Here is a 21,605-nt window from a genome sequence, read left to right as displayed (position 1 = left end):
CAACAGAATAACTGGGCCGAATTGCTTCCATGGGCTGAATTCTAGAGATGTGAATCGTGTCCTCGATCGTCTTAACGATCGATTTCGTCTGGGAGGGGGGAGGGAATAGTATTGTTGCCGTTTGGGTGGGTAAAGTATCGTGAAAATCGTTAAAATCGTGAGCCGGCACACTAAAACCCCCTAAAACCCACCCCGACCCTTTAAATTAAATCCCCCCCCCCCCCCCGAACCCCCCCCCCAAATGCTTTAAATTACCTGGGGATCCAGCGGCGGTCCGGAACGGCGGCGGTCCGAAACGGCCTCCTGCTATTGAATCGTGTTGTCTTCAGCCGGCGCCATTTTGCAAAATGGCCGCCGCAAAATGGCGGCGGCCATAGACCAACACGATTCGACTGCAGGAGGTCGTTCAGCAAGGGTTCGGGACCCCCGCTGAACGACCTCCTGCAGTCGATCTCCTGCCGGCACCATTTTCCGTACGGAAAACGATTCGCGGCAGGAAATCGCTCCCAGACCCCCGCTGGAACCCCAGGAACTTTTGGCCAGCTTGGGGGGGCCTCCTGACCCCCACAAGACTTGCCAAAAGTCCAGCGGGGGTCTGGAACGACCTCCTGCAGTCGAATCGTGTTGGTCTATGGCTGCCGCCATTTTGCGGCGGCCATTTTGCAAAATGGCGCCGGCTGAAGACAACACGATTCAATAGCAGGAGGCCGTTTCGGACCGCCGCTCTACCCAGGGTAATTTAAGGCAGTGGGGGGGGGGGGTTAGGGAGGGTGGGGGATTTAATTTAAAGGGTCGGGGTGGGTTTTAGGGGGTTTTAGTGTGCCGGTTGTCCTGCCCTCCTCCTTCCCCCGATTTAGCTATGGACCGCCGCTGGACCCCAGGGTAATTTAAGGCATTTGGGGGGGGGGGGTTCGGGAGGGGGGGGGATTTAATTTAAAGGGTCGGGGGTGGGTTTTAGGGGGTTTTAGTGTGCCGGTTTTCCTGCCCTCCCCCTTCCCCTGATTTACGATTTTTTGACGATAAATCGGGGGAATTGGTATTGCATCATAGCCCTAACAGTTTTTGACGATTTAAAATATATCGGATGATATTTTAAATCGTCAAAAAACGATTCACATCCCTACTGAATTCGCCATCAACTCTCATCCAGCAACATCTACTGGATTGTTACCTTTTGAAGCGGTTTTTGGACGTTCCCCAACACCGCCACTTCCACTGAAGCTCTCAGTGATGTCCCCAGCAGCTCAATCCACTGCTGATGATATCCATAATCTGTGGGTTCAGACAAAGGACATGCTAATCAAAGCGAGTGACCGTGCTAAGAAGTACAATGATGCGCACCATTCGCAAGCTCCAGTCTTCAAGCCAGGAGACAAGGTCTGGTTGTCAAGCAAGCACCTCAGACTTAAACTACCCTCCTCTCGGTTTGCTCCTCATTACGTGGGACCATTCACTGTTCTTCAACGCATTGGCTACCATCTGGTCTCAAGATCCATAACGCTTTCCACGTTTCACTTCTGAAACCGCTCATTCTCAGCGAATTTTCTTCCAAACATAAGAACATAAGAAAATGCCATACTAGGTCAGACCAAGGGTCCATCAAGCCCAGCATCCTGTTTCCAACAGTGGCCAATCCAGGCCATAAGAACCTGGCAAGTACCCAAAAACTAAGTCTATTCCATGTTACCATTGCTAATGGCAGTGGCTATTCTTTAAGTGAACTTAATAGCAGGTAATGGACTTCTCCTCCAAGAACTTATCCAATCCTTTTTTAAACACAGCTATACTAACTGCACGAACCACATTCTCTGGCAACAAATTCCAGAGTTTAATTGTGCGTTGAGTAAAAAAGAACTTTCTCCGATTAGTTTTAAATGTGCCCCATGCTAACTTCATGGAGTGCCCCCTAGTCTTTCTACTATCCGAAAGAGTAAATAACCGATTCACATCTATCCGTTCTAGACCTCTCATGATTTTAAACACCTCTATCATATCCCCCCTCAGTCATCTCTTCTCCAAGCTGAAAAGACCTAATCTCTTTAGTCTTTCCTCATAGGGCAGCTGTTCCATTCCCCTTATCATTTTGGTAGCCCTTCTCTGTACCTTCTCCATCGCAATTATATCTTTTTTGAGATGCGGTGACCAGAATTGTACACAGTATTCAAGGTGCGGCATTATGACATTTTCCGTTTTATTCACCATTCCCTTTCTAATAATTCCCAACATTCTGTTTGCTTTTTTGACTGCCGCAGCACACTGAACCGACAATTTCAATGTGTTATCCACTATGACACCTAGATCTCTTTCTTGGGTTGTAGCACCTAATACGGAACGCAACATTGTGTAATTATAGCATGGGTTATTTTTCCCTATATGCATCACCTTGCACTTATCCACATTAAATTTCATCTGCCATTTGGATGCCCAATTTTCCAGTCTCACAAGTTCTTCCTGCAATTTATCACAATCCGCTTGTGATTAAACTACTCTGAACAATTTTGTGTCATCTGCAAATTTGATTATCTCACTCGTCGTATTTCTTTCCAGATCATTTATAAATATATTGAAAAGTAAGGGTCCCAATACAGATCCCTGAGGCACTCCACTGTCTACTTCCTTCCACTGAGAAAACTGTCCATTTAATCTCAGGAACCACCTGTCATCAATGCAGAAGACGACTTAGAATACAAAGTCGAAGAGATTCTGGATGTATGTAAAAGAGGCAAATCATTTGAATACCTTCTCTCCTGGGAAGGTTTCGGCTCTGAAGAAAACTATTGGGAGCCTCAGACCAATATCCTCGACAAAGAGATGCTTCGTCAGTTTCACAACACGCATCCTTCCAAACCCAAGCCTGGTACCCGAAGAGGAGATCACCCTTTGAAGGGGAGTACCGTTGCGACCGTCACTGCCCGACATCTCCACTCCACCCACCTTACCTCTTTGGCGACTCCTTCTCCGGTTGATGGAGGTTTGGCTGCCGTGGCGTCACCTTGCCATTCTCCTCCGGCGTCCCCGGACCGGCTAGACGCTGCCTTCCGCCATGTTCTCCTGAGGCCTAAGGGCGCGCACGCATGGCGCGGCCCCAACTCAAGTACCAGCGAACCTCAGGGGCGTCCCCCTGAGATGACGTCAGCATCACCGGATACTTAAGGTCTTCAGTATTGCTAGCTAGTCGAGTTAGCAAAGGTTAAGCTTCCTCCAGGTATCGCTGCAGATGGGATTCGCTCTCCGCATACCTTGCTACTCTGCCTCCTCGTACTTTATTGGGGTATCCACTCCTCAGGGGCCTCGCTCTCTCTCTTGCTTTTCAGGTTGCAGTCTGGAAACAGGTACTTGCTCCTCGAGGGCCCACGTTCCCGGACCTGCTACCGAATACTACTTCTGCCAGGAAGTCACCACTGTCTACAACACCAGTGAGTTACCATCTCTCTCTCAGAGCTTTCCCTGGAACCAGGTTCTCGCTCCTCGAGGTCCTATCTTCATTCCAGCTCCGGGGCTACTCCACAGGACTAGTGTGTGAGTGTTACCAACTAGTTCTGTTCCTGAACTCTGCATATCCTGCCTACTCACTCTATGGTTTCTCTACAGCTCTGCTACCTAGGATTGCTGTTCCAGTACCTGAAGGACTACAGCCCAGCTGGGCTCTTCCAGCTCACTACTGCCACCTCTGGTGGCTCAGTATACTGTTGAAATAAAGAACTATTCTGTGTCTGTCTCCAAATCCTGAGCCTGACCAGTGGACCCCCTCAGGATCTTCCTCTGTGGGCGTGGTCATCTGCCACTGGTCCAAGGATCCACCCACAAATATCACAAATAATAACAATTTTACAGACCTAAATCCAACTGGGGAGGCTGGCTTCATCACAGAAACTCCATCAGGTTCCTCCTCTGCACATGGTCTTTAAATAGGAACAAGTAGAACATTTTTCCAAAACAGAACTTTTCCACAACAGTGAATCTCAAAACCAGGTGTTATTAGGGTAATGCTCAGCAGCAGTGGTTCTGATAACTGCTAATCATTCATAATGGTTAGGGTCTGGCTTCTCCACAACTAATGCACAAATTTCTATATTGACCCACTTCCTAATTACTACACACCATTTGACGCAATTGAGCAACTATATTGTGACCGTCATACTAGGTATCATTGTGTGGTTTTTCAGCCATGATCACTCCACCTTATATATAATCATCGGTCAGTCCATGTAAAATATTAATTTTTTAAGTATTTTCTTGTGTTGATTACACCTGTGCAAAACAATTCCTGTTATTTCTTCATAGATCTCAGTATCAATTCCCAGAAATTTTATGTTCATACATCTTCAAATACTAGTATTCATTTTTGTACTTATCTCCTCTTGACACACTTGTTTTCTTGCTGAAAACCAACCATGAACGTTCTGCCAGCATATATCTTAGCGTTGTGACATTTCACACAAGCTCACTTCTTGCCCGACACCGTACCGTGTTTCGGACTTCACCATGTCCTTCATCAAGGGCTATATATATGCGTCTGAAAGATCAAAATTTACGCTGATAGTAAATAGGTTTTTTTGTATATTCGAAACAATGCAACAGTACTCACATTTAGAGCAGCATGGCGTTTCTCAGCGTGTTCATTCAAGCTTCTCTTCCGGCAGTCAATACACCATACCATTTAAACTCCCCAACACTAATGACGTTGAACCTACGTCACTTCTGGTCATAAAGAATACCATTCTATCTCGCTATTTAAACCTAATGGGCAAACTGAACGCATCCGGAAAATCCATTGTTGTTCTCGCAAATTTAATGCCCGATTAGGGTCCCCTCCTCTTGGATTTAAAGGAACAACATCCATAACTCGCCACTGTAATTGTTGAAAACTATGGTTTTTTTCAATACAATGTGTTGCCATTGGTGCTGTTAACTTGGCTGTGGTGATGCAGCTGCGATGTTCAATTAACCGTGTTCTAATCGAGCGTTTTGTACGCCTGATATAGTATAGGTCACAAGGGCATTTTATTAAATAAATTACTCGTGTTGTCCTACAATCTGTATATTGACGTGCTTTATGAGATACACCAGATTTGTCTATTCAATCATATCCGGTAATAGTCTGATCACAAAGAACACATTGCGATCCTTGTTGACAATGCCAATGGCCCAACTTCTGCAATGGATGATCATCACCACACGGAGCCAAAAATGAATGAGAAACCACATCGCCGATATTTCTACCCCTCGTATATGTGATGATGGGATATTGTCGAAAAATCTCATGAATTTTTAAGATCGGCCAATGTTGGCGGATCAAAGCAGCAACTTGTCCAGCTCGATTGGTGTATGGAATGGTGCATACAGGACGCATATCTTCACGCGTTGCATTTTTATCTAATAACAACCACTGGCATTCGGCATGATAGGCTCTTTTAAATGCTTTTTTAATGCATCTATAAGGGTACCCTCGCATCAATAATCGGCGTTGTAACTGTTCAGATTGAATTTGAAATTCTTGTCTTGAGTCACATAAACGTCTAATACGTAAAAATTGACCCATCGGTAAATTAACCCTTAAGTGATGTGGATGATAACTAGTGTAATGTAGTAATGTATTTCTTTTGCATTCTTTTCGATACAAAGTAGTCGATAATTTGCCTTCCTTTTTGATAATCATGATATCTAAAAAATTGATGAAGGTACTATTGTATGACAATGTAAATTGTAAATTTTGGTCCAGCGTATTAATCCACTGATGGAAAAGTAATAGACTGTCTTCATCTGCATGCCACAAGAAAAAAATGTCGTCAATGTAACGAACCCAGTTCGTTACCGATTGAAATTGAGGTGCTGGATACAATTTTGTTGACTCAAAAGCAGCGACATATAAATTGGCTAAACTTGGAGCCATTGTTGCTCCCATTGCTGTGCCGCATCGTTGTTTATACCATACGTCTTGAAACACAAAATAATTATCACATAAGGCTAATTGAGCAATGGTATACAAAAATGAAGTGGGGATGCGATGTGGACGTTCTCTCTGTTCTAACGCTTGTTCTAAAATTTGTAAAGTGGCTGTCTGTGGTATACTCGTATAAAGCGACTTGATGTCTAATGTCACTAGCAGTACGGGTTCAGAAATCTGTACCTCCTGTAAGATTTTAAGCATGTGCTTCGTGTCCTTACAGTATGAACTAGCTTCTGTCACTTTAGAATGAATTACCACATCAACAAAAGTCGAAAGGGGTTCTAACAACGACCTGATCGTGGTTACATTCGGTTGTCCTGGAGGATTAACCATATCTTTATGCACTTTAGGTAACATATAAATGGTTGGGGCAATAGGATGTTTAACTTTCAAAAATTTCACCTCTTTGGATGTCAAAAAACCTGTCGCAAGGCCATCCTCAACTACTTGATCAATTGTGTCTTGCAAATCTACAGTGGGATCTTGCAGTAAAACTTCATAATTTTGAGGAGCTTGTACATGCGCCAACACCATAGAAATGTACTTTTGCCGATCTAAAATCACAATAGAACCTCCTTTGTCAGCTTTTTTATGATGATACTATCCTCCTTTTTTAAGGACTGTAAAGCTGCAAATTCATCTCTGTCTAAATTATATTGATAAGATGATCGCATACTTTCGATGGTTTCTAAATCCAATAGTACTAAATCCATAAAGGTTTTAATTGAGGCATCAATGGGGCCCGGGGGTAACCACATCGATTTAGGATGTACTATGGAAATATCGATCTGGGATTCGATTTTGGAAAAAAACAGCATTAGTTGTAGTTTCCTAAAAAATCTATATAGGTGTTGGCGACAGAAAAACTCATTGTATTTTTGGAAAGAGACAAAAGATAAGCCTTTGTCTAAGACTCGACGTTGTACTGTAGACAATTGGAATTCGGATAAATTAATTATATTTGATTCTTGCTCTGTGATCTGGTCCAAGATCTTTGATCTATATCCGGAGCTCTGGGTTGCCGTCCTTGGCGAAAAAATCGCCATCCTTGTGGGCGATAAGTTGATCGATAGTTCCCTCTACCCCTATATTGATTTTGATGTGAGTCTTAATTGTAATTTTGACCCGAATGTGTAGTGTCTTTTTTATAAGACAGATCTTCATCAGAATCAGAGGATGACATATCTTCCGAGGATCCCGCGAAAGCTACTTTCTTTGGCGGCGGATTGTTTCTACGCTGCCCATGGGTAAATTTGTCCAGACCCATAATCCTTTTCATCTCGTTGAAATTTTGTGATTTTACTCTGTTTAAGATCAAATCGAAATTTGTCTAACGTTTGATTAGTTTCTTGAAGTTGTTTTTCATACATTTCCAAAACCTCTGATTTTTATAAACTTGCATGAGTTTCTTCACATTCATCACGAACCTTATTAGCTATTTTGTTGGTAGTTTCTACGAGTAATAACATAATGTCGAGGGAACATTTATTAAGGATTTGTATCCATCTATTTACGAATTCTGTATCTTCAGCGTAGATCGACGGCTCCAAATTAATACGTAAGCCTCGTGGAATCTTTTCAGATTTAACATATTGGAGTAAGGTTGCTGAATGTAATTCTAGGCGAATTTGCCGTTTTTTTAATGCCAAAAATCTTCCCAAGATTTACTATCTGTAGATGGTTCATTCTCATCCAATAATAGATGGCCTTGTAGTGCTTGGTGCACTTGCTGCTCTGAGTAACTGTACACATTAGACCACATTTTTTTGACGATCGGTCTAAGCTAAATCATGTAACTCAAAAACAATGCTTAGCAAGATCGAATACAGTTCAGAGAGGTCACAATTAATGCACAAATTTCTATATTGACCCACTTCCTAATTACTACACACCATTTGACGCAATTGAGCAACTATATTGTGACCGTCATACTAGGTATCATTGTGTGGTTTTTCAGCCATGATCACTCCACCTTATATATAATCATCGGTCAGTCCATGTAAAGCATTAATTTTTTAAGTATTTTCTTCATAGATCTCAATATCAATTCCCAGAAATTTTATGTTCATACATCTTCAAATACTAGTATTCATTTTTGTACTTATCTCCTCTTGACACGCTTGTTTTCTTGCTGAAAACCAACCATGAACGTTCTGCCAGCATATATCTTAGCGTTGTGACATTTCACACAAGCTCACTTCTTGCCCGACACCGTACCGTGTTTTGGACTTCACCATGTCCTTCATCAAGGGCTATATATCTGCGTCTGAAAGATCAAAATTTACGCTGATAGTAAATAGGTTTTTTTGTATATTCGAAACAATGCAATAGTACTCACATTTAGAGCAGTATGGCGTTTCTCGGCGTGTTCATTCAAGCTTCTCTTCCAGCAGTCAATACACCATACCATTTAAACTCCCCAACACTAATGACGTTGAACCTCCGTCACTTCTGGTCATAAAGAATACCATTCTATCGCGCTATTTAAACCTAATGGGCAAACTGAACGCATCCGGAAAATCCATTGTTGTTCTCGCAAATTTAATGCCCGATTAGGGTCCCCTCCTCTTGGATTTAAAGGAACAACATCCATAACTCGCCACTGTAATTGTTGAAAACTATGGTTTTTTTCAATACAATGTGTTACCATTGGTGCTGTTAACTTGGCTGTGGTGATGCAGCTGCGATGTTCAATTAACCGTGTTCTAATCAAGAGTTTTGTACGCCCAATATAGTATAGGTCACAAGGGCATTTTATTAAATAAATTACTCGTGTTGTCCTACAATCTGTATATTGATATGCTTTATGAGATACACCAAATTTGTCTATCCAATCATATCCGGTAATAGTCTGATCACAAAGAACACATTGCGATCCTTGTTGACAATGCCAATGGCCCAACTTCTGCAATGGATGATCATCACCACACGGAGCCAAAAATGAATGAGAAACCACATCGCCGATATTTCTACCCCTCGTATATGTGATGATGGGATATTGTCGAAAAATCTCATGAATTTTTAAGATCGGCCAATGTTGGCGGATCAAAGCAGCAACTTGTCCAGCTCGATTGGTGTATGGAATGGTGCATACAGGATGCATACCTTCACGCGTTGCATTTTTATCTAATAACAACCACTGGCGTTCGGCATGATAGGCTCTTTTAAATGCTTTTTTAATGCATCTATAAGGGTACCCTCGCATCAATAATCGGCGTTGTAACTGTTCAGATTGAATTTGAAATTCTTGTCTTGAGTCACATAAACGTCTAATACGTAAAAATTGACCCATCGGTAAATTAACCCTTAAGTGATGTGGATGATAACTAGTGTAATGTAGTAATGTATTTCTTTCGCATTCTTTTCGATACAAAGTAGTCGATAATTTGCCTTCCTTTTTGATAATCATGATATCTAAAAAATTGATGAAGGTACTATTGTATGACAATGTAAATTGTAAATTTTGGTCCAGCGTATTAATCCACTGATGGAAAAGTAATAGACTGTCTTCATCTGCATGCCACAAGAAAAAAATGTCGTCAATGACATTTTTCGTTTTATTCACCATTCCCTTTCTAATAATTCCCAACATTCTGTTTGCTTTTTTGACTGCCGCAGCATACTGAACCGACGATTTCAATGTGTTATCCACTATGACACCTAGATCTCTTTCTTGGTTTGTAGCACCTAATATGGAACCCAACATTGTGGTTTGCGGACCTGATCAATTTGGCAATAGTTGGACCATTGTGGCTCGTGCATCTACCGAGGCTTTTTCATCAGGGTCCAATATTTTTAGATCAGGCAGATCACTTTTGTCTCGCGACTTAGCTTTTAAGAAACAGTGTTTGAGGGGGAAAGGATATTCAGAGGATGTCATTTCCACTTTGTTGCAGGCTAGAAGGCCATCCACTTCCTTGTCTTAGGTGAAGATCTTGAAAGTCCTTGTGGCCTGGTGTATGGATCAGGGAGTAAAACCTGCTCAGGCATCGGTAGCACACATCTTAACTTTTTTGCAGAAAGGGTTGGTAAAAGGCTTGGACTTTAACTCCCTCAAGGTGCAGGTGGCGGCCTTGGGTTGTCTTCGTGGCCGCTCATCCGGATGTGGTGCGATTTCTTTGGGGGACAAAACATTTGCATTCTCTGGTACAGAAAATATGTCCTTCCTGAAATCTTACCTTGGTCCTAAGAGGGATGTGTGTGGCACCCTTTGATTCTTTAAGGAGGGCAACTATAAAGGATTTAATTCTGAAGGTAGTTTTTCTAGTTGTGATTTGTTTGGCCCAAAGAATTTCTGAGCTTCAAGCATTGTCATGTAGAGATCCCTTTTTGAAGATCTTGGACTCCAGGATCTTGTTGCATATGGTATCTCTTTTCTCCCGAAGGTTGTATCAGTGTTCCATTTGAGTCAGATAGTGGAGCTTCCAGCTTTCCCAAATTTGGACACGTCAATGCTGCACTTCAGGGATCTTAGGCTTTTGGATATAAAACGGGCTCTGTTATGTTACATTAAAATCATCAGTATCTTCCAGGTGTCTGACCATCTCTTTGTGCTATGGAGTGGGGCTAAGAAGGTGCAAAAAGCCTCAAAATCCATGATTACGCATGCTCTTCTGTGGTATTCTAGGAACGAAAATCAGCAGTTAAGAACCAATTTTCCTTTCCTGTTCCTACCCTGATCAGTCCAGGCTCCTGGGATGTACCCAAGCTTCCCTAACTAGGGTGGGACTGTGAGAGTACCTCTCGAAGCTATAAGCTAGGCTTACGTGTGCTGTCCTGGTGGTATTGAGGGCTCACTCTACTTGGTCGCAGGTGGCTTCTTGAGTTGAGTGCTAGCAGGTGTCACTGCAGGAGATTTATCGGGCGACCACTTGGAAGTCGATGCACAATTTCGGCAGACATTATCATTTGGACATCCAGAGACCATGGGCTTTGCCGAGAGTGTTCTTCGAGCGGGACTCTCACAGTCCCACCCTAGTTAGGGAAGCTTGGGTACATCCCAAGAGTCTGGACTGATCAGGGTATGAACAGGAAAGGAAAATTGGTTCTTAACTGCTGATTTTCGTTCCTAGAATACCACAGATCAGTCCAGAGACCCACCCTGGATGTGGAGGAGAATTTGCTCATCCTTTTGTATATATGCTGCAGAGTTGCTCAGGATTGTTCTCCTGTTTTGTGGTTGGAAAGAAAGGGTTTTTCCATTGCGGGGTTCTGCCTTTTCTCTTGCTCATTGTGGGAGGTTGTTCAATTACATTAGGATTCTTATGCTTGGGTCCAGATCAATACTGAGGGACTGCAGGTGACACACCAGATTATATGGCAGTTTCAGTAAAACTTTCTCTGTCTCCATCTGCTGGAAAGGAAGCAAAACCCAGGAGTCAAGAGTCTAGACTGATCTATGATATTCCAGGAACGAAAATTAGCAGGTAAGAAGCAGTTTTCCTTTCCTTTCCTTTCCTGCCCTTTCTACTGCAGGTACTGTCACACTGCAGCCAGCCCCACCCTATAAATTTCCTGCTCTGCCGAAGTGTCTCATTCCTGTTGCGTTTTCAGCCGCTGCACAGCCTCCCCTCCACCAGAGGACTCCAGTGAGCTCAGCTTCGAACTGTACTCTTCTACACATCCCTGGTTTCTTGCCTCAGCCAGTCCTTCAGCCTCTGCACCACCAGTGGACCTCTATGAGCTCACTTCCCTGGCTAGCCAAGCCCTTCTTGCCTACCTGCACCATGCCCAGACCCCAGTCCTATTTAGCCCCTCCCTTCCGTAAATTCTTGCCTCCTTTCCTGTCAATCAGAGAACAGGATGAGAGAGTATGAGGCTAGAGTGGACAAAACAAAACAAAGAAGAGCCACTCTGCTCCGTAATTTAGCCTTCCACTGCTATTTACCCCATCTCCTCCTGTACTGCAGAGAACAGAGGGGGGAGAGTGGAGAGGACATGCATATTTATAATTTGTGGTCACTTATTCAGTATTTTTTTTTTAATTCTTTATTTATTCAACTTTTCAACTCTACAAATCAAACAAACATTTGTAGCAGTAATATCAGGTAATTTGCATGAAATCTTTAGAGATTTATACAAGAGAAAAAAAAGTTTCCTGAATTAAACATAACTATAAATAAGTATAAAGCCGCATATTTACTTCCGTATATTTATATTAGTAAATTACCTTCTCTTTTACTGTCAATTATTCTAACTAATTAAGGGCTAGAACATAGGAGTTTATATAGGTAACCTGTCATTTCTAAAAGGAAAAAAGTCAAAATAGACAAGCATAGCATACCTGGCATATTCTAACATTACAACACAGAGGTTGATGTACTGGGTTTCTTAGAATCTATAGAGACTTTTAATTGGTCTGGGAAAAAAAATATAAAACATTCATCTCTCTTTTTCACAATACATTTCCACAGGAAATGTAGCAAGAATGTAAACCCTAAAGCAACCACTTCTTGGAGAAATGCTTGAAAGTTTTTTCATCTCACTTGGGTCAATAACGCCAAATCAGTGAACATTTTTATTATTATATCAAGAAATTTTACTGGGTATTTTCTGAAATAAACTTTCCTTATTTTATTAATATCATAAGTAGAAATTAGAGAGACCAAGAGCATACCCTTATCTATCACTTCCAAATCCGAGTTCTCCAGAAAATTTGTCAAATCATTTTGGATTTGCGCATTGGTCTCTCTATTCAAATTCCTAGCTCTAGGCAAGAAATAACAAGATTTAATAGCGGGCATTTCATCATTTGAAAAACCCAGTCCTTCTTGTAGAAACCTTTTTAGAGTCAAAAAAGGAATTTCCCCTATGACTCTAGGAAAGTTCAAAAATCTTAAATTCAAATTTTTGGCATTGTTTTCAAGTTGTTCCAAGTGCCTGGCTAACATTTCTCTATCTTTTGCAACAACTGCTTTAAATTCCTGTGTTTTCTTATCACTTTTTTCCAATTCAGAGACTGTCCAAACCATTTTCCACCTTCTGTTGAGTTTCTCCCAGATCTGGTTGTTGCTTAAGGGTGGCTTGGTCTAATTTCAGGTTTAACCTTCTCATTTCAGTTACAAACCCAGCCATCAAGTCCCACAGGTTGTCTAAGGTCACGACAGACGGTTGGGTAGGGGGGCCCTCAAACTCTCCACTCCCGGCTTCCCCGTTTGTACCTACTGTGATCTGAGCTCCGGATTCAATCACTTTCTCTCCACCAGAACGATTTGCATTCACTGTTTCACCTCTGTTTTCCTCCAGAATCACAGAGGTACTTTTAAGTAGTTGTAGCTCCGGGGATTCCGACTCCTGCGGCTTCTCCCCCGATGTTCCTCCTTCTGCTCCACGTCTAGAATCGGAAGTGACATCACTTCCCGGTCCCTCTTCAAAGCTGTCCCCGACCTCTCTCTGCGCTGGTGGCCTCCTTAGCTCGGGGCTCAGTGAAACCTCCTCTGCCGGCTCAAGTGGTTCTCCTACTCCACTTAGCACATCAGGATCCTCGGGGGCTGGTATAGTTCCAGGTAGGACATAAATTTCGTGATTTCCAACTGTATTTGTAAGGGCAAAGATTCTGAGGGATATACCCTCACCTTACCCTTCCTTTTGGCAGGCATAATGTTTAAATTCAAGCAAAGTTTGTGAAAATCTTAACAAAGGTCTTACAAACGTCCAGCTTCTGCCGCCATCACTTATTCAGTAATTTTTAAGGGTTTTTGTGTTCTCTGTTGTGAGACCAACATGAAGTATTCTGCTACCATGTAGTTTCTGTGTACTCCAGCTTGTTCTATTTTGCCAATAGGTTTATTTCTGATAATAAATATGGATTTTAGTCTGTCTTTCCAAATAATGTTCAAGGTAGCTTTCAGCATTTTTAGAATTCAAGTACAATAAGTTCCTGCCCCAAACAGCTTACAATCTAAATGAGTACTTGAGGTAATGGAAGATAAAGCAACCAGGAGTAACAGTGTGGCAAGTGGTTTCCCTTGTTCTCAACCCATTACTCTAACCCAGTGGTTCCCAATCCTGTCCTGTTATGGAGGCAGTGCATGCAAATTTTCTCTCATGCATATTCATTGTGGATATCCTGAAAACCCGACTGGCTGGCGGGTCCCCAGGACAGGGTTGGGAACCACTGCTCTAACCACTAGGTCACTCCTTTTTTCTGCTAGGAAGAATAGCAATGTTGTTCTAAGGCCTGATGTAATATCTGCTTTGCTGCCTTTTCATAGGTGGCAGTGTTGCTGTTTGAGTTCTGGGAGTTGGTGCTGTTTCATATGGGAGATTTGCTATACAGGTTCTGAGTGACTTTTTTTTTTTTTTTTTTTAACAGAGTTTTGTGTTACTTCACCTACCTGTTAATGGAAGTTTATATCATATGTTGGTTCAAAGTTCACAGTTACTTTTATGTGCTGGCTTTGTCCCATTCTTAAAGGAAAAATATGTGCATAGGTTTTCCTTATTTGATTGTTGCTCTTTGGCACTTCAAAGTGGATTATATAGAAACATAGAAATGACAGCAGAAGAAGGCCAAACGGCCCATCCAGTCTGCCCAGCAAGCTTTCACACTTTTTATTTTTCTCTCATACTTATCTGTTACTCTTGGCTCTTGGTAACCTTTTTTATTCTATTTCCTTCCACTCCCGCCATTAATGTAGAGAGCAGTGTTGGAACTGCATCTAAGTGAAATAGCAAGCTACACCCATGCTTATCTGTTTATCCAGACTATGTAATTCAGTCCTTGTTGGTTGTTGCCTGACTATAAATCCACATTTCTTCATTCCCCCCTGCCGTTGAAGCAGAGAGCCATGCTGGCTGCATGGCTATGAACCCTCCTATAGCGGTTCTACGGGAGGCTCCTTACCTCTTCCTGGGGGCCGCTCCGAAGCCGGGGTCTCGCCTATGAACTATCCAGGATTTGATCCAGGGCCTGGGAGGCCTCAATGTTCTTGGGGCCTGCCTGAGGCTTGCTTGTGTCTGCATGGCCTTCCTGGTTTGGGCCACGCCCTTCTCCTAGGGGCCGGCCCGCAGCACTCCTCCTTAGTTATAGGGACAGCTAGGTGTGGGCCTTCCAAACTCCTCCCAGGAAGTCGCCTGTCTGCAGCCCTATAAAAGGACTTCAACTTTCAGTCAGCCTTGCCTTGCATCAGAGTTACTTCGTCTCTGGAAGCTCCTGCTGTCCAGCGCTCTGACAGGCCCTTGTCTTCTTTGTGGAGCTCCTCGTCTCATCTGTGTCTAGAACCATGTCTTCATTGCCTGAGGTCCCCGTCCAGGTGTCCTGATGTCTGATCTTCCTGATGTCTGTTCCTGCAATGTTCCAGCTCTCTAGTCCTCCAGGTGACCTCCATGAGGGTAAATCCATTCCGTCTGGTTCCTGTTCCGGTCACTGGAGCCTCTGCCAGCTGGATTCCTTTCCTGCGCTTGTCCTGCTCTCCGCGTGGTCCGTGACCAGTCTCCTTAGGCTGTGTAGGGCGCCCTGAGAGACAGTGCCAATGTCTTCCTTCCCAGCTTCTCGTCTCATCTGGACTTTGTCAAGTTCCGATGCTGTTGCATCCGCCCTGGTGTCATGTCTCCGCTTCAACCCTCGTCTGTGATGCCGTCGCATCAACCTTGGGCTCATGTCTTCGTGTCAAGGCCTCCGTCTGCCCTCATCCTCAGGCTGGCCTGCTGCTCCATGCCGATTCACGCTGCAGGTCCGAAAGGGCTCGAACAGTCGGAGGACCGTTCCCCTACCAACATCATCTGTTGTTGGTTCTGGGAGCTTGCAGGCCTGGCAGAGGGTAAGACCGTGTTCTGCCATGCTGGGACACGTCGCCAACCCTCGGTTTGGTCCTGGATTCGTCTGGGGTCGGGCTGAGGCACAAGAGCACACTAAACACCCGTTACGTAACAGCTGGCTATGCATTGAAAGTGAAGTATCAGTCTTGATCCCCTGCCGTTGAAGCAGAGAGCTATGCAGGATATGCGTGAAGGTCAGACTTCCTCCCCTGCCATTGAAGCAGAGAGCTATGCTGGATATGCGTGAAGTGTCAGACTTTCTCCCCTGCCGTTGAAGCAGAGAGCTATGCTTTATAAGCATTGAAAGTGAAGTATCAGGCTTATTTGGTTTGGGGCAGTAACCGCCGTAACAAGCAAGCTACTCCCGGCTTTTTTGTGAATGCAAATCCTTTTTTCCACATTTCCTCATTGCTGCTGAAGCTTAGAGCAATGTTGGAGTCGCATTAACCATGTGTATGTTTATTGAGTAAGGGTATTATCACCAGGTAGTAGCCGTCATTCCTGTGAGCCACCCACTCTTCATTCACATCCTCTAGACTTTATGGATCCACAGTGTTTATCCCATGCCCTTTTGAAGTCCTTTACAGTTTTGGTCTTCACCACTTCCTCCGGAAGGTCGTTCCAGGCATCCACCACCCTCTCCGTGAAGAAATACTTCCTGACATTGGTTCTGAGTCTTCCTCCCTGGAGTTTTAAATCGTGACCCCTGGTTCTGCTGATTTTTTTCCAACGGAAAGATTTGTCGTTATCTTTAGATCATTAAAACCTTTCAAGAATCTGAAAGTCTGTATCATATCACCTCTACTTCTCCTTTCCTCCAGGGTGTACATATTTAGATTCTTCAATCTCTCCTCATAAGTCATTCGATGGAGACCATCCACCTTTTTGGTCACTCTTCTCTGGACCACCTCCATCTTGTCTCTGTCTCTTCGTAGATACGGTCTCCAGAACTGAGCGCAGTACTCCAGGTGAGGCCTAACCAAGGACCTGTACAAGGGGATCATCACTTCCCTTTTCTTACTCGATATTCCTCTCTCTATGCAGCCCAGCATTCTTCTGGCTTTAGCTATCGCCTTGTCACATTGTTTCACCGACTTCAGATCGTTAGACACTATCACCCCAAGGTCTCTCTCCTGCTCCATGCACATCAGCCCTTCACCCCCCATCGAATACAGTTCTTCCAGATTTCCACACCCCATATGCATGATTCTGCACTTCTTGGCATTGAATCTCAATTGCCATATCTTCAACCACTCTTCCAGCTTCTTTAAATCTCGTCTCATTCTCTCCACTCCTTCCGGCGTGTCCACTCTGTTGCAGATCTTAGTGTCATCCACAAACAGACAAACCTTACCTTCTATCCCGACCGCTATGTTGCTCACATAGATGTTGAACAGGACCGGTCCCAACACCGATCCTTGCGGCACTCCGCTTAACACCACTCTCTCTTCAGAGTAAGTTCCATTTATCATCACACATTGTCTTCTGTCCGTCAACCAGTTCCAGGCCACCACCTTGGCACTCACTCCTAAGCTTCTCATTTTATTCACCAGCCTCTTGTGCGGGACCGTATCAAAAGCCTTGCTGAAATCCAAGTAGATGACATTGAGCGCTCTTCTTTGATCCAACTCCCTAGTCACCCAGTCGAAAAAGTCAATAAGATTTGTCTGACAGGATCTTCCCCTGGTGAATCCATGCTGCCTCTGGTCCAACAATTCTCCCAACTGTAGATAGTTCACTATTCTTTCTTTCAGCAGCGTCTCCATCACTTTTCCCACCACTGAGGTGAGGCTAACCGGCCTATAGTTACCAGCCTCCTCTCTGCATTGAGGTACTATAGGTATATTCATGTCCCCAGAGAGCTCACAATCTAATGGGGTCATTTATCAATGGCTTATTGGGGCGGGGAGGGGAGGAGTCAGGGCGGGGGGGAGCGGAGTCGGTGGTGTCTTCGCTGCCGGCGATAACGTTACCAACGTTATCGTCGGCAGTAGCGCACCGAATAGCACCACCTTTCATGGTGGCGTTATTCGGTGCAAAAGCCGGCAGCCGGCACACTGTGGTGGTGCGAAGGCTGTGGGCTTTCGCAGGCCCGCCCCCCCATTCGTCCCCCTGCCCCCCGTTTTCACTGGATTCATCATTCTGCAATGAATGATGAATCCAGGCCTAAGTTTGTACTAGAGGCTATTGAGAGTGATATGACTTGCTCAATGTCACAAGGAATGACAGTGGGATTTGATCCCTGGCTTGCAGCCTGCTGCTGTAATCACTAGGCTGTTCCTCCATGCTCTTGCCTAAGTACCCCCTAAAACTGTGTGTCTTTAGGCACTTTTAGGATGAGCAGTTTTCACAAAGCCCTTTTACCCAGGTAGATCAGTATCTTCCCATGTACTCCCTATGTATAATTACGTGTTTTTAATGGATTGTTCTGAAAGGACGGTAGTGGGATAATCATGATTGTTGAGTTTAATTTTCAAAATCTCAGAGGAGAAAGTGGCCTAAGGATCTGAGAGTTAATGGGGAGCAGCATTCTATGGCTGTATCACAAACAAGTTAATCTCACTCCCCCTATTCCTTTTCCACTAGCTCTTATGTACACTTTTACTCTGGCTCTCTTTCCCCTCTATCGATACCCCACCCCCAATCCCCCCCCAATGCTAGCCCTGGTCCTCACACCTGCTGCCAAACACATGGCAATGTGGAGCCTGGAAGAAAAAGATGTCAGACAGCCCAAACTTACAGTACTGACTTCAGAGAGATGGGCAGGAGATAGCATCACCTTCTCCTTGTGCTCCCCTCAGCATTCAACCCCCCTCCTTGCCTTTCTAATATTCAACAGCTTTCATGCTGTCCCCTTTCCCAAGCATTCACGCCTCCTCACGTCACCCTAATATTTACTCCTTTTTGCACCATCTCTCAAGCATTCACCCCCTCTAATACCGCCCAGGTATTTACCCTCTCTCATCTCACCTCACCTTCTCCTCCACCTGCCATCAGATGAGTCCTGAGTTCCAGCCCCCTCCTCTCCTGTCCCCCAGACAAAAGGCAGCAGATGTGACGGGAAGGTGAGGGCAGGGAATGAAAAGTCAGGAGCTGGATTATGGAGTAGAGCACACTGTCTACACCTCTCTGCCTGCTCCATCTTGACCTTCTTCCTTCCTTTTCCTGCAGAGGACGGGAGAGAAGGGACTGCATTAGTGCTTTAGGGAGTAGATTTGCTCCTCTCTGCTCTAGTCTCAATAACCCCTCCCCATTTCCTGCAGCTGCTTCTCTTCTGCCTGAGATTTGAGCTCTGACCAACAGAATCATGGAGCAGAGCCCTGTGTGCTCATCCATAGAAACCTCTGGTACAAATGTCTAGATGCATAATAGAAGAACAATCTTTTTCCCCTCTGTATCTTTCCTTCTACTCCCTATGTACCCTTTTGTCTCTCTCCCTACTATGTGTTCCTGTCGTTTCCTCCACTGTGCCTTCTTGTCTATGTTTTCTATCCATCCTCTATACCAGTGGTTCTCAACCGGTAAGTCGCCACGCTTCCTGGTCCCCTGCTGACCCAGCTGCTCCCCCTACCAAGATAGGTCCTCCACCCGGGCTTAAAACGCTGAAAGCCCGGGCGGAACGCAGCAGGAGAGCTGGAGTCAGCGACACTGGCATGCTCTCTAATTCCCGCTCCCCCCCCCCCCCGCGGCCTGGAAGAGATGAGCAGCGGGTGCGTGCGTGGCAAGAAGAGACTATGCTAGTGCAGGTAGTGTCGGCCCGAAGAAAAGAAGAGAGGCGCAGTCTGAAGAATGTGCAGCGCAGCTCGGAGAAAAACGAAGAACAACGTCAACCCCTACGGCCGATGGGTCTCCGCAAGGGCTGAAAGTGAATGAGGTTGCTGCTGCTTTTAGGGTTGGAAGTGGAGGAGGCTGCTGCTGTCGCTAGTTTGGGGGGGGGGGGAGAGTGAGTGAATGAGCAAGCATATGTGTTTGAGGTGCTGTGTGTGTATGTGTATGAGTGAGACAGCATGTATGTGAATGATTGAGGCCTGTATATGTGAAAGAGAGTATGTGTGTGAGGGAGAGCATGAATGGAAGTGTATGACTGAGAACCTGTATGTGTAAGTTTGTGATTGAAAACCTGTTTGTGTGAAAAAGTATGCGTGTGTGATTGAGATCCTTTGTGTGTGAGAGATCATGTGTATGTATGATTAAGAGCCTGTGTGTATAAGTAAAAGAGAGAGACCATGTGTGTCTGTGTGTGACTGAGAGCTGGTTTAGGTGAGGGAGTATGTGATTGAGAGCCTGTGTTTAAATGAGAGAGAGAGAGAGCACATGTGAATGAAAGTGTGTGTGTGAGAGAAAAAGACAGCATGTATGTGTGCGATTGATAGCCTGTATGTGTAAGCGTGAAAAGACAGACAGCATGTGTGTAAATGTGTAATTAAGAGCCTATACAAATGAGAGAGAAAAAGTGAGCTATTTAGAGCCAGTGTCAGAGAGAGAGGAGAAAGTTGCAAGCAAACCATCCTTCCTCCTGCTAATTCAAAACTAACTCAGGGCACCTGGATATCAAACGTTCCCGGGTATGCAAAGCAAAACATTTTTTGTATCCTTATTATTATAAGACATAACCTAGTCTTATAATTAGCAACTGTTTATTTAACTTAGGCCTCCCCTTATAATTAGCAACTGTTTATTTAACCTACATTAGGCACTGTATCTTTTACTCATACCTATATTAGGCAATGTATCTTTACTGGTTAACCCCATATTTACTTATCCAAGTTATATCGACCTGTTCTTTGTAAGACATTTACTTGTCAATGTTATTGTTCTGTTAAAATGTAAACCGAATTGATCAGTAATTCTGTTATTGGAAAGTCGGTATATAAAAATGCTAAATAAATAAATAAATTTTTCATTATTGGGCCTTTTGTGTCTATTTTGAAATATTTTATTGGTATCTAGAAATGTTTGATATGTTTTTAATTATTGGATATTCCATTCATCAGCTGTTTTGAAATAATCTGTTCTTTTTGTTAGTATGGTTTTGCTGCTATTGATTTTATATTTCTTGATTTGTTTTATAAGGACTGGTGATGTTTCTCTTTTTCCTTTGTAACACTGCATACAGAGTCCCTGGCTTGTTGCAGTTTCCAATTCAGTTTTTGTCTGCATGCTTCTAGTTATGCGTTTTGGTCTCTTTATTCTTTGTTAGGTGAGGGTCAGCACATATAATTCAGGTGAGATTTTCTGCTGGCGTGTAGTTTCTGTGTAGGGCTCTATAGTAGCCTGGCTTGCTCCGTTTTCCTAATAGGAGGTGTATTGATGTCTTAAGGCCTGGTGTAATATTTTCAGTGTTGTCTTTTCTTAAGTAAGGTGTTTACTGTTTGAGTACTGGAAACTGGTGCTGTTTTTGGTGTGGGATGTTTACTATTTATGCAATTTCTGATCAGACAGAATATGTATCTTTCCCTTGTGTCATTCTTAACAATAAAAATAATATTGGGCCTTTATTTTTTTTATTTCCGCTGTGAATTGTAATGAGCAGTGTGTCACACATGTGAGCGTGGTCTGTCAGGTGTGCCATGATGGGAAAAAGGTTGAGAACCACTGCTCTATACCCTGTCTCCCCACTCCTGATATACCCTAATCTCTTTTCTCCTCTTCCACACCTTTTTGTCTCTTTCCCCTCTCCCATTTGCCCCCCTGTTTGTTTCTCCTCCTCCACTATACTTTCTCTCCCCCTCCCTGTTTCCCTCCCCTCTTCCACTGTACCTTCCGTTATCCCTACCCTATACCCTCCTCCACTGTAACTTTTTGTGTCTCTTCTCCTTACCATAAGTCTCATCTATCTTCCCTCCTACACGTTATTTTATTTATTTTTTATTTAAAGAGTTTTATATACCATCAT

Source organism: Rhinatrema bivittatum, chromosome 13 (genome assembly GCF_901001135.1).
Source record: "Rhinatrema bivittatum chromosome 13, aRhiBiv1.1, whole genome shotgun sequence".
Taxonomy (NCBI): Eukaryota; Metazoa; Chordata; class Amphibia; order Gymnophiona; family Rhinatrematidae; genus Rhinatrema; species Rhinatrema bivittatum.
This window is presented reverse-complemented; position numbering follows the sequence as displayed.